This window comes from Numida meleagris, chromosome Z (genome assembly GCF_002078875.1).
Source record: "Numida meleagris isolate 19003 breed g44 Domestic line chromosome Z, NumMel1.0, whole genome shotgun sequence".
Classification (NCBI taxonomy): domain Eukaryota; kingdom Metazoa; phylum Chordata; class Aves; order Galliformes; family Numididae; genus Numida; species Numida meleagris.
Window position 1 is genome coordinate 11,949,930 of NC_034438.1, and position 12,502 is coordinate 11,962,431.

Consider the following 12,502-nt stretch of genomic DNA (forward strand, 5'->3'; position numbering starts at 1 on the left):
TCGCGGCGAAAGCTTAGATCCAAGCGGGGAGCGGCGGGAGGCCGAGCCGGTGCCGGCGAGCGCCCGCCGCGGCTGTGCCTGGGCGCGCCCGGCTCCCGGGGTGCCGCGGGGCTCTACGGGCGGGGACGCGGGGCTCGGCGAGGCGCTGGGGGCTCCGCACCCGCGGGCGGAGGGATCGCGGAGCCGGACGCGCGGACGCCGGGGCTTTGCCAGGGCGACTCTGCGCCGCAGATGGATTTATAGGGCCCTTTGGCAGTGACGCGCCCTCCGCTGATTCGCTTTCAGACCCAAACATACACGCTGGCCCCCCGCACCGGACCCCGCGGAGCCTCCAAATATCTCCCGGCTGAAGTCACCGGCCCGACATACCGTGCACTGCGCGGCCGCCGGAGCAGCGCCCCGGCACCCGCTGGCTCCGCGGCGGCGGTGCCGGGCCGGGGTAACCCAACACCGGCAGGGCCCCCCTGGCGCCGCCGCCCCCGCGGAGCTCCGCGCCGTCCGCAGGTGCCGGCGGTGCGGGGTTCCCGGCGCCCCCCGCGCTCCTGCGCGGCGCTGCGCGGCCCTTGCGCGCCCTGCGCGGGGGGCGGCAGTCGGACTCTCTGGAGGCCGCTGCAAAGTGGCTGTAAACAGTCTCGGCTTACATCCCTACGCCGTGTATTTATGACTCACCCAGTTGTCCGGAGGTATGAGGTCCTCATGTCGCCGGTGCTATGAAATTAACGCGGCGGGCGGCTGGAGAGAGCACAGGGCTTGTGAGCCGGCCAATAAACCGCTCCGTATGCATTGGGCTTCTTCCTTTTTTTTTTTTTTTTTTTTTTTTTTTTTTTTTTTTTTTAATGTGTGTGTTGTGAAGTGTTGTGCTTTTAGGGTGGGGATACCGGAGGGGCAGAGATGCGGGTTGTGCAACGGGACGCCGGGAGAAGCTCGCAGCCGGCGGCGGTGCAGCGCGGAGCAACGGACCCGACGGGCAGTGAGGGGCTGGGAGCGGCCCGGCGCTGGGCACGGCCGTGCGGGAGACAGAGCTGTCACCGCAGCCCGGCTGCGGATGTCTTTCCGGCCTCCCTCCGCGGGATGTACGAGTGGTCATGGTTGTACATTCACACGTGTGCGCGCCGGCTCGCCCCTCTCTCCCGAGAAAGGCGAGCAGCCCCCGGCAGCCCCGCCGGTGACCGTGTCCGCCCTCCCTGCGCGAGGGCGGCTGCTGCGGCGGGGGCAGTCACGACGGCTGCCGGGGGTCCGGCAGGGAGGGAGAGTGGCACGTCCGGGCACCGTCGCTGCATTCCATCCCATGTGCTGCTCCTGGGCCACTTCTTTGCTTTCCCTTCCTTTCAGTTCCTTCCCTTTCCCTTTCCCTTTCCCTTACTCTTTCCTTTTCCCTTTCCCTTTCTCTTTCCTTCCCCTTTCCCTCCCTTCCCTCTGCCTGTCCCAGCAGGAAGATGGGGACTGTGTCCCACCTGCCCGGGACTTTCTGCTCCCTGGGAAATAGAATGAGGTCCCCAGGTGTGAAGGGTGTACAAGCGCTGCCAGGGCTTGCTTGATTTTCTCATGGCCATGAAGGCGCAGATGCCCCAGGTATGGTGGGAATCTCAGGCCAGGGCTTGGTTGAAATGGAAGCAAGGCTTGTTCTCTGTAAGTAGTGACAAATTTTGAATCATATTTGTTGGAAATGTGGAGAGATTTGCTAATGTCACCTGGATGGGCTGTCAGGACAAATATTTCTGCAGGTGGCATCTTCTAAATTTCAACTGGATGACAAGACAGAGTTTGAATGCAGACCTTCCTGAAGTTCATTGGACAACATGGCTTTTCCATCGCTGCAGTAGTCAGCATGTTAAGGTGGAATTTCAAAACTATCTTCTGCTGTGTTTGTGATGGAGGAAGTAGCATTCCTTGGGAACGTGCCCCCTCCCTACAGGAAAAACAGATTTGCTGCACAAACAATATCTCAATGGGTTATGTTATTATATAGTTTTTAAAAAAATTCAGGCTATTTATTTTTATAACCATGCAATTTTGGGAAAGGCCGGTTTGCACAATAGATTTCTTTTTAAGCAACAGAGTAAAGTACTGCTGGAGTACGTTATCTCCCATGTTAGTATCGCACATCAGCAATCACTTAGAATTCATCCTGACTTTTTTCTCAGTACAGGCAATCCAGCAATAGGCACCTGGAGAAGAAGTTTCTGCTCGTGGTCAGCAGTAAATTGGTGGAAAATGACAGAGCAACGTATTAAAAGAAATGGTATATTCGGAATCCATACAATAAAGACACAGGCATCTGATAAATGCATCTGTTTATACATAGGTGCGTGCCAGAAGGGGCCAGCAGAAGGCACTGCAAGAAGCAGTGGTGGGTCTGGCTCAGCGGCGCCGCTCAGGGTGCTCTCACTGCTACAAGTTGGTGTGCAGCTGTGGGGCGGCAGATACTGCGTACACCTATACCCATACCTGCATGCACAAAGTGCCCCATGCACTCAGTGCCCCGTGCACAAAGTGCCCTGTGTGCACAGCTCCCCATGCATAAAATGCCCCGTATGCAAAGAGCCTCTCGCAGCTCCCAGCCTGAACAGGAAGGTTTGGGGAATGGATGCAGCGCTCCTGTTAGGGGTTGGGCAGGGAAACACTGAAGTGAGTGTCTTGCACTGAGACTGGATTCCCAGGGTTTTAACAAAGAGACGTAAACTGAACGGTTCCTACACGCACTAAATGGAGTGAGCTCAATGTGGTATTTCTTTGTGTGGGTTTTGTCAGTGCAAAGCCACTAATTTCCTAAAGACAGCATCAGGTGATGAAGCCAAGACACTGTGTATCTGCAATACCACAGGAGTTTATTTTCCTTACTATTAAAAGCTGCTGAAAGCCCGGTTATAACATGTGCATTATTTAGCTCATGTGAGCCACGGTGAAAGGAAATGTTATGCAGATGTCCTCGCTGCACTGGTAGGGTGGTTGGAATAAATGGGGAGTGATCCTGCTGGCTGTTAATCACAGCAGCAATGTACCTGCTGCCCCGCACCACAGCGCCTGTCCCGGGGCTGGGAGAATGTTACTGAGAGCTTGGTGTGCTCTCCCCTGGTGCGAGCTAACGCAGCTTCCAGAAAGTGTCCACAGTTCTGTTAAGAGCTGATACATAAAAGCTACCAAAACCTTGAGAACTGGTTATATTTTTTGCACAGAGATCATGAATTTTTAAGCAGAACTGTTGAGGAGCTGCTTGAGATAGATGGTTTTTCTGTTTTTCTGTTTTTTTTTTTTTTTTGAAGAAAAAAGAATGGCTGCTGCCAGAATAAAAAAAGAAAAGAAAAGAAAAATGACCCATTCAGACCTAAATAAAGTGTGTCTTTACATTGTAAAGGTTGCCTCTTTTAAAACAAGCTTAAAAAGCTGCTTGACATTATGCAGTATGGTCTCATTTTTTGTTTATATGTGTCAACATGATGTATAGATCTCTTAAGATGTCAAGCGCTCCAAATTGTAATTTCCAAGTTACCTTTGAAATATGACACATGATTTCCTAGTCATGGTGTGACTGCTTAGGCAATAAGCAGTCATTCCTTTGGCTCTGGGAGAAGAGAAGCCTACATTGCTGTTAACCCACCCAAGGAGAAGGGTATCATAGAATCATAGAATCACAGAATCACAGAAAGGGCACGGTTGGCAGGGACCTTACAGCCCACCCAGCCCCAACCCTCTGCCATGGGCTGGTTGCCCCCCACCAGCTCAGGCTGCCCAGGGCCCCATCCAACCTGGCCTTGAGCACCTCCGGAGATGGGGAACCCACAGCTCTCTGGGCAGTACTGCCAGGGCCTCACCACCCTCTGAGTAATGAATTTCCTCCTAGCATCTAAGCTAAACCACCTTTCTTTAAGTTGGAAGCAGAGAGGTGCCTCAGGGTTGCAGCAGCCTGGTCCTGCATTGTGCCAAAGCCCTTGGCCACCTGCAGGAGCTCCTGTGGGACTGGGCCGCTGCCATGAAAGGCAGCTTTAGGTGTTTATTCCCTTTCTGAAGGGTGATTAAGGTTTGTAGAGATGAGGGTATTTTGGGCACCAGGGTGATCATTCTGCTGTACACTTGCATCCAATTTGGACCTGCTCCCAGGGAGTGTTTGTTATGGTGATCCAGTGGCCAGCAAATGAATTACCTTTATTTAGGTAAGAACCAGAGGGAAGATGTGGTGGCACAGACATCTCCTGGGCAGCACCAGCCTGTCAGTGTCCCCGACGATACATTTGGGTGCCCAGACTGTGCAGAATACCTCCATTTCTCAAATGACCTAGTTAATGCTGGCCTAATTGCTGTGTTTATGGGAGGTACTGAGAGCCGGTGCCAAGGTATGTTCTTTAGCCTGCGGCTGAGTGCAGCCGTTTGACCACATTTGTCCCACTGTCTTCCAGTCCCTGCACCCCGAGGGGTGCCCTGGCATGTCCTCCCTGCCCAATGGTATCGATGGCTGCAGCTGGGAGCATCCCTGGGCAGTATTTGTGTTCCCAGGAGAGGAGCAGCTGGTATTTCTCCACATACTTCTCATGATGGAAAGGAGTCCTGAGCAGGGGCTCAGCTCAAGAAGAAGAGATGTCCGGTGTCTGAAACTGGTCCAAGACTTGGCAAATAGGGGTTAAGAGCAGCCTTAAAATTTCTTGTATTCCAGCTAGATATTGTTGTAGATGCCTGCTTGTAGAGTTTAGCTTCTGTGTTTGTAGGTGAGGTCCAACATTTATTACTGGGGATTGGGAACACTGTAGGCAAATTGTGTTCAATGATTCCTCTGGGCAGAGTCCTGTGCCCACATTCCTCCCATACTTCAGGTTCCTTTATCCTTTAGGAGGTATTTTTTAGGGAGACACCAGCAGATTGGACAAACCTTTTCTGCTAACACCCTTCATGCTGTGGTTGTGGAGTGGAAGGCTGTTTGGTGGAGTATTCCAGACTAAGGGCCCACTAGCTGCACAATTCAAAGAGGAGCCTGATAACAAGGTGTTTAAAACTTGCTAATTAAATGTAATTGTAAACAGCTGTCACATACTGCTACTGTTTTAATTGGCATTCATCACAGCTGCATTTGTATGGTGCTTCCACTGGGATCCTGGTGTGTCTGATTTAATCTCAGAATGTGTCACCTTCTAAGAGATTAGGAGATCACAAAAGCATGAGGGCAACATATTTGTCAGGGTTGAAGGTCGCTAATCTGTGCCAAAAGCAGCCAAGAAGAGCAAGCTGTGCAGAGGAGTAACTGGAACGAGCGGCAAGGTTTTGTGGAACCAGTGAGATTTTCCATCCGGGTTCTCCTTGCCTCTGTCTCTCTCTTTCTCCCCCTCTCCCCCAGTGATTCTTTCCATATTTATGAATTTGTATTCCAGTGCCAGATGTCAGTGCAAGACACAAGGAAGGTCATTCAGAAGTATTCATTAGCTTGTTAAACTTCACTTCTGCCAGGCTACGTTTGTCAGAAAAATAATCAAAATTTACAAGATACGTAGCAGAAGCCTGGCTCTTCCAACTGAACATCTCTTCCATCCCGTTACTAAGGATGGGAAGAAGCATCTCTGCAGCTTGAATGACTGCAGATGCGTTCGGCAGAATGCTTGGCTGTTTGCTTATGCCAGACTTGAAGCTGTAATTGCATTGTCTTTGTAAACCACTGGAATGTCAGATAGCAGTGGTTATCCTGATCCTGGGCGGCGAGGCAGATGTTTCTGTTAGGGTGAGCAGAGGAACATAGTAATTGGGATTAGTAACAACAACAACCAGGCTGTAAATCTGCTCGTTGCTTATGCGTGCTTCATCATGTCACAGATAGTTAAATGGTGTTCTTACTCCTTCTCTCCCACTTGTGAGTGAGGAATTCTGGTAATGTTTGCTTTAAGAAAACTTCGTAAAACAGTTATAACCTGTGCTGTTGTCTTGCATTACTGAAACATACTGGCTTACATTGGAAAAGCTCTGGTATCAGTAGAAACGGAAACATTGATTTGGTTGCTGTGCTAAGAAAGAGGCATTAATGAGTATACTTTCACAGAGCAGAAGACTTATGATGACTTGGTTTCAATTCAGGGGAAGCAGCCCCCATGCAAAATGGGTGTATCAATGATTAATAGGGCCGTGAACTTCCTCATCTGAGAGTCATCTTCAGCTGTTACAAAAGAAAAGTCAGAGCTGCAATCTGGGACAAAAATGCAAACTGACTTATTTTATTTACACCAGGTTCCTTTTAAAGTCTCTCAGTAGGAGCCAGTGATTTTTGCTTTGATTTCTGTGAAGTCTTCATGTGAATCATGGCTAGACCTCTGTCTCCTTCAGCGAGGAGCGTGGGGTATGCACTGTGCTCTTGCCCACGGCTCTGAGCTCTGTGCAGTCAGTAAGGCTCTGAAGTGAGGTGATGTCTGTGATCTTCAAGGAAGTGCCTCTGAAGACTATGTTCAGCATCTCAATTCAGCAAGGTGGTGAATGCTGACTGTGAGCCAGGGATGATTAGCATACTTAGACACATGTGAGTTTCGTGCTGAATTGGTTCCTGGATCTCTAAATGTCTCAGCATGGAGTTATGTCCAAATAGTGCAGTCTAGTGGAATTTACCTCACTTCTGTGCAGGCAAAGTGAAAAAAAACCAGCAGTGTTGATCAGCAAACTAAATCAAGTGCAGCCATTTAAGGATGTAGAGGTGAGCAAACAAGTGAATCCGTGAAAGAATCCCACAACCCAGGAGAGGCTGACTGGTTGCTTTTAGGCTGGAAAGAAGTGTCAGAAATTTTACAGTTTGTAGTGAACCTTCTAAGAAAAAGACAAATAAATTAAAGTTCAGCTTGTACGTCTTGGGTGGGTATGAAGCAATAAAGCAGAAAACAGCTAACTGGGGATAGCAGATTTACAGATAACTGGGGGTAGATTCTCTACAAAGTTTTCCAGGTATCTCCCATCTTAGGTCCATGAGAATCAATACAAAGTCAATATTGGGAACTCTCTCTGCTGTTTCTACTTTGGCAATGTTTCCGTTGGCTTCAGTGTGATGATTTCCCGACAAACTGATTGCTTCCAGAGTTGGTGTGGTGCCGTGGGATGTGGGACAGCTCCAGCAGGATTGAGCATAAGCCATTTCCTATGTAGATTTACTGTTGTCTTGGACCGTGTCACACTATAACTGCTGCTGCCTTTCCCTTCAGATCCTTTCCCAGCATCACTCTTTCAATAAAATATCCCACCTGACTTCTCAGAACCACTGTGCCAGAATTTGGGGAACTTCTGTTTTACCTGAGGGATTGGAAATGAGAAATAGAAACATGAAAGCATTCTTTATTTTTTTTTTCCTCCCTGCAGAATTTTTAATGTTGTATCATTATTATAATCCCAGATAATTCAGTTTTCTGGAAATGGGTAAAAGGAGAAGTTCCCTTCCTTCACAGCTTTCCTTTATTATGTTCCTTTTGCACTTTTTGTCTGGGACACTCAGAAAGGAGTCAGGGTGAAACTGGCAGGTCTCCTCAGGAGGAGCATGTGATACCATGGAGGGAGCTGTCAGAGACTGTTGGTTCAAGGAATCCTTTACTTTATCTTGGTTTGTTTACAGCCAGACTTGCATTTTTAGAGGGGAGATGAATCCATGTTGCAAAATGTTGCTTTCGTCTATTCAGAAAAGAAACCACTGCCTTTTGCTGTAGGGATTCAGATGTCAGCCCCACACAACATGTGGGGAAAAATTCAGGGAAGCTTTTGCCAAGGTAGCTTTTATCATGAAGTTAGTTCCTCCAAAGCATCTACAGATTCCTTAATTCAGAGACATTCCCAAGATACCAAAATTCTTGTTCTTGAAATCAAGGAGTTTTTGGCTCTCGGATAATGCAGGATACAGAAACAAACCCAGGCTCACTTAAAATCACAGCAGCATTTGGCCCCTTTGATGCTCCCTCCCACCCGTCTGCCTGTTTGTGCAGCCCCAGGACAGCCACAGCACCTCCTTCCTCTACATATGGCCACAACCAGCATCTGCTGCTCTGAGTGACCACCACACTGATTTTCACCCACCCCTTTGTAGCCTCCTCTTGTGAGGTGCTCAAAACTTTTTGGATGCTCTGTCACCCAGTCTTTAGTCTTTGGTGATGCACTATTTGGACAAGGCGCTGAGCAACCTGCCCTGAGTGTCCCTGCTTGAGCATGGGCCCAGAGATCCTGCCCACCTCAGCCCTTCTGTGATGCTGTCAGCTCCCACTAGGGCTGCAAGGGTTGTCCCTGGGAGCTGGCAGCTACCAGGATCTGACAGTGGGCATGCAGCACCAGTCCTCTCTGCTCACAGCTCTGCTGAAAATGTGAGAGGAAGCAGTCACTTAAAATAATAATAAGGAAAGCGCTGAATCCTCGGAATGCTTCAGTTCATCTCTTTTCTCTTCATGGAAATTACAGCAGCCCTTATCACACTTCCCAGTATATACCCAAGTGGCTACAATCAAAGTGAGGTTTTCTGTGGTGTTTTGGTGGGGGTGGGGGTGGCTTTTTTTAGTTCTTTTTCTTTCTTTCTTTCTTTCTTTCTTTCTTTCTTTCTTTCTTTCTTTCTTTCTGTCTGTCTGTCTGTCTGTCTGTCTGTCTGTCTGTCTTTTGAAAGCAGGGAGAAGCAGCAAGGGAGTGGAAGTAAAACAGAAACACAGACCTTAACACTGATGCTTCTGGACCTTCTGAGCCTTTGACTTTGCTTTGTTTGGGAAGATCCCACTGAAAGACGCAGTGATGCTGCCCCCCACCCAACTTGAGGCAGCCCAGGTGCCCGCACAATGTCTTCTTTGCCACAGGGTTTTCCAAGAGCTGATGGAGACAGGGGCCTTGTCAGAGGCAGCCTAAGCCTTGAGCAACAGCTCTGTGACTTCCACTAGTGTCAGAGGGAACCAGTGGTGACCTGGTTCACAGAAGAGGCATCTTGCTGTGTTTGTATGATACGCATGCATATGCATCATATAGATATCCCTAGCACCCTGGAGCACAACAGACAGTAGGGACTTTGAGCTGTGGCCTGCTCTCTTTGACAGAAGCTTGCAGGCCACCTCTCACTGAAGAAGAAAGGAGAAACTCACGTCTTGACCTGATGACTTGCTCCCCAGCAGTGAGAAAACAGAGCACAGGTGCATGGGAAAGTGCAGAAACATTGCACACAGCAGGAAATAGTTCAGAATCACCAGATATAATGAATTATTGTGAAGCTGAAGTCTCAAAAGGTAGCTGCTAAGATGGGTTCTGTGAGCTGCCACCTCTCAGGTGAGGTCCCCATGGGTTGCTCCTGGCTGACAGACCAAGGGCAGAGGAGTGCCCGCAGCCACATCCCAGTTGCTTGCTGTACAGATGCCAGAGCCAAAATGAGCTCTGCCTAACCTCCCTGCCTGCTCTCTGTGTGTCTGCAGTTTGTGCTGGGGGGGAAATGGGAAACACATGGGAGCATCCCGCTCCATCGCAGTGAGACCGGTTTACTGTGAGACCTGGAGTTACTTTGGCACAAGGGATTTTTGCAAACTTTAGTTCAAACCATGTGAGGGCTTTCTTGCCACTCTCAGTCTGTGGAGAGAGAATGACTGCAAAGATAATGGTGTGAAACTGCTCTTAGGTTTTTGTAGGTGATTTGAAAGGTTGGTTAATAGACGAATTTTCACTGTCATCTGTGGTCATTAATGATAATATTAAACCTTGCCATAAAACCTGGTGAGCAGCATCTGTGCTCCTGTTGCTATATTACTCAGGAAGAGACCTAAACTCAAACTTCTGCAGGGGGAATTTGCTCTATAATGAAACCTTTGAAAAGTGGAAAATCAGAGAGCATCTAAGGGCTAGTTCTGTGCTCTGAGCAGCCTGGGACAGAGCTGAGGGGGCGGGGGNACATTGGAACTAGATGATCTCTGAGGTCCCTTCCAGCCCAAGCCATTCTATGTGGGGAGGTGGTTGGTTTCCTGCCCTGCCTGTGTGCAAGGCCCTGGAGACTTGCAGTCCTTGTCCAATGGCTGCTGCTCTGCCCCAAGTGGACCTTGCCCTTGCCTTTTGTTGTATTCTTGACTTCTGCTCCTAGATCTGTTTGCGCTTCATCCAGGAGGACTTTGTGTGTGGATGTGTTTGGTTGTCATTCATAAGCCTTTGTGTCACTGTCAAGTTGCAGAACCCTTATTCTTTCTTGTCACTGTGTCTGAACTGGAGAACGTAGACCTCTGCCCTTGTTCCATCTCCAGCACCTACCTGGGATCTGCACTCTTTTTCTCCTGTCCTTTTTGATCTGGTTTCTTAAGCTTCTTTATCACAGAAGTATAGCTGTTGGACAAAAATAATATTCTAGTTATTTTCTTTTTCCCTGGGATTAATTTTGACTCCTTTAAAACCATTTTAGGAATATCAGCGCTCTGTCTCCTAGACCTGCTTTTTTTTCTGCCTGAACTTGTGTTGTCTGGATATTTTCTAGCAAAGCTGAGTGAACTTCCTTTCTTACAGAGGAACAGTATTTTCTTTGACCAGGATAAGAAGGTGGCTTTGAATTGTATTCATTAACTGGTAATTCTTACAAGTTAAACAGGAATTGCACTTCCTGGCTGCTGCATTAGGATACTTTAGTACTGGGTGCAAAAGCATGATGATATAACATAAATGTCACAGCAAGTAAAATAACTCCTCTATTTCAGTTACAGTTTTCTCACAGCTGATGACAAAAAGCTATTTTTAGACTTTTTAAAGGGAAGTTTTCCCAAGCTGGACACATTAGTGAAAAGCTGTTTATCTTGTCAGTGTCAAGATAACTGACAATAAACTCAATAAACTCAGTATTTATAACCACTTCTAACTGTGATGCCTCTCATGCTGGCTTCCTGCATGCAAAAACTGCCATTTTTTTTTGCACATTCTTCCAGGACTGCACCAGCTGCTATCAAATACTATCGTACTTCTCTGCTGATGCTCAGTTTAAGTGTTTTATTAGGGGAAATTTCCTACCTGCTGGCTCTGTGAAGCCCCGAGTTTTTTCTCCCCAGTCACACCTCCCATCCTTCAAAGGGACAATGCCTGCTTGTTGCACCAGTTCTTAAATTCATGCGGACTGGGCAGATGCTTCTTCATTTCTGCCCAAACATGCCAGAGATACTCTGTCCTTTAAATAAAAACTGAAAGCTTCTGCCCCATGGTGCTCTCATCTGGCTGCTACACTGTCCTCTGAGTCACTGGGACAGCATCCTGGCCCAGACCCTCGGAGGGCTGAGAGCCCCCCCCTCTGTGCCCTTTGGGGGGCTGAGCTGGCTTTGCAGGGCAGAGCCCCATGCATGCAGGGCTACACCGGTCCCTGGTGTTCAAAAACCAAAGGTTGTTTATGGCTGAGATGTTTTGAGAAACATCTCTATTAAAGAAAAAAAGTGTTTCATTGTGGGGCACAGGTGACAAAGAAAGCAGCCCAGCAGCTTGATTAAAATAGCTTTTCTATTTTTAAGGGCAATTCCTGGGAGCTTGTTGTCTTTTGTGGGGGTGGTAAATTCCTGAAAACTTCTCAGTGTAGCACTTGGATTCTGATTTTCTTGATAACTGGGCAGTAACTTTGGTGCTTGTAAGTTTTCAAAGCATCATTGCTCTGTTGTAAACCTAGTGGGTGAAGTACTTTCCTCTGGACAAGATGTGTTTTTAAGCACTTACTTAACTTTTATTCATTAAATACAAAACTTGATGCAAACTGACCTTTAATTCTTGACTGAGTTCAAACTATTAGAAATTCAACAGTTATCGTCACTTTTCCAGTGATAATACTAATTGCCAAATGTTCTATACAGTGGAAGCCTGGCTAACACAGGATGGATTTCGTTAAGAGGAGAGGTATAAGGCTGTTCCCAACCCAGTGAGTTTGTTTATTCCTTCTGTAATGAGATCAAAACAGTTTTAGTAACACTGTCAGCACGCTACTGCTGCTGTTGACAGCAGGAATAAACAGCCCCTGAGGGGTATGAGATGGGCTCTGTGCCCCACTGCCGTGGGATCACCCCGCTCCTCTGTGCTGATGTGCATGGGAGAGCCCACTGTGGGCCAGACACATGCTGTGTGAAGACAGGGGAGATGAACTAGCTGTTATCAGGGTGCTGTCTGCTCATATAAATTTAGCATAAAATTTTTTTGGGGTGTGTTAAGAAGAAACCCATGAGGCTTTGGAAGTTAACCATCAAACCTCAAGTGCTGGCCATGGGAACTGTGCTGGAGAAGCTGTGAACTGTAGCTCTTGATAACCATGGTGGTTAACCATGGGCTCGTAGTCTTTCTTTTTTCCTTCCTTTTTCTTTATTTTTTTTTCTGGAAAACTGTCCTTTAAAACTATGCTAGTTGAGTTTATTTTATATGAGCAGAAAGAGGAACTTCTGGTGGGTTTGAAATATGACACCACTAGCAATTGTAGTGTTGTAATCAATCTTTTTATGTTGTGATGAAAATGTGCAAAAAGTTTGGAGAAATGAAAAATAAAAATGAGCTCTGTTTAGATATGAGTGATATTCACATCTGCATTTTGATCAACTCCATGTAC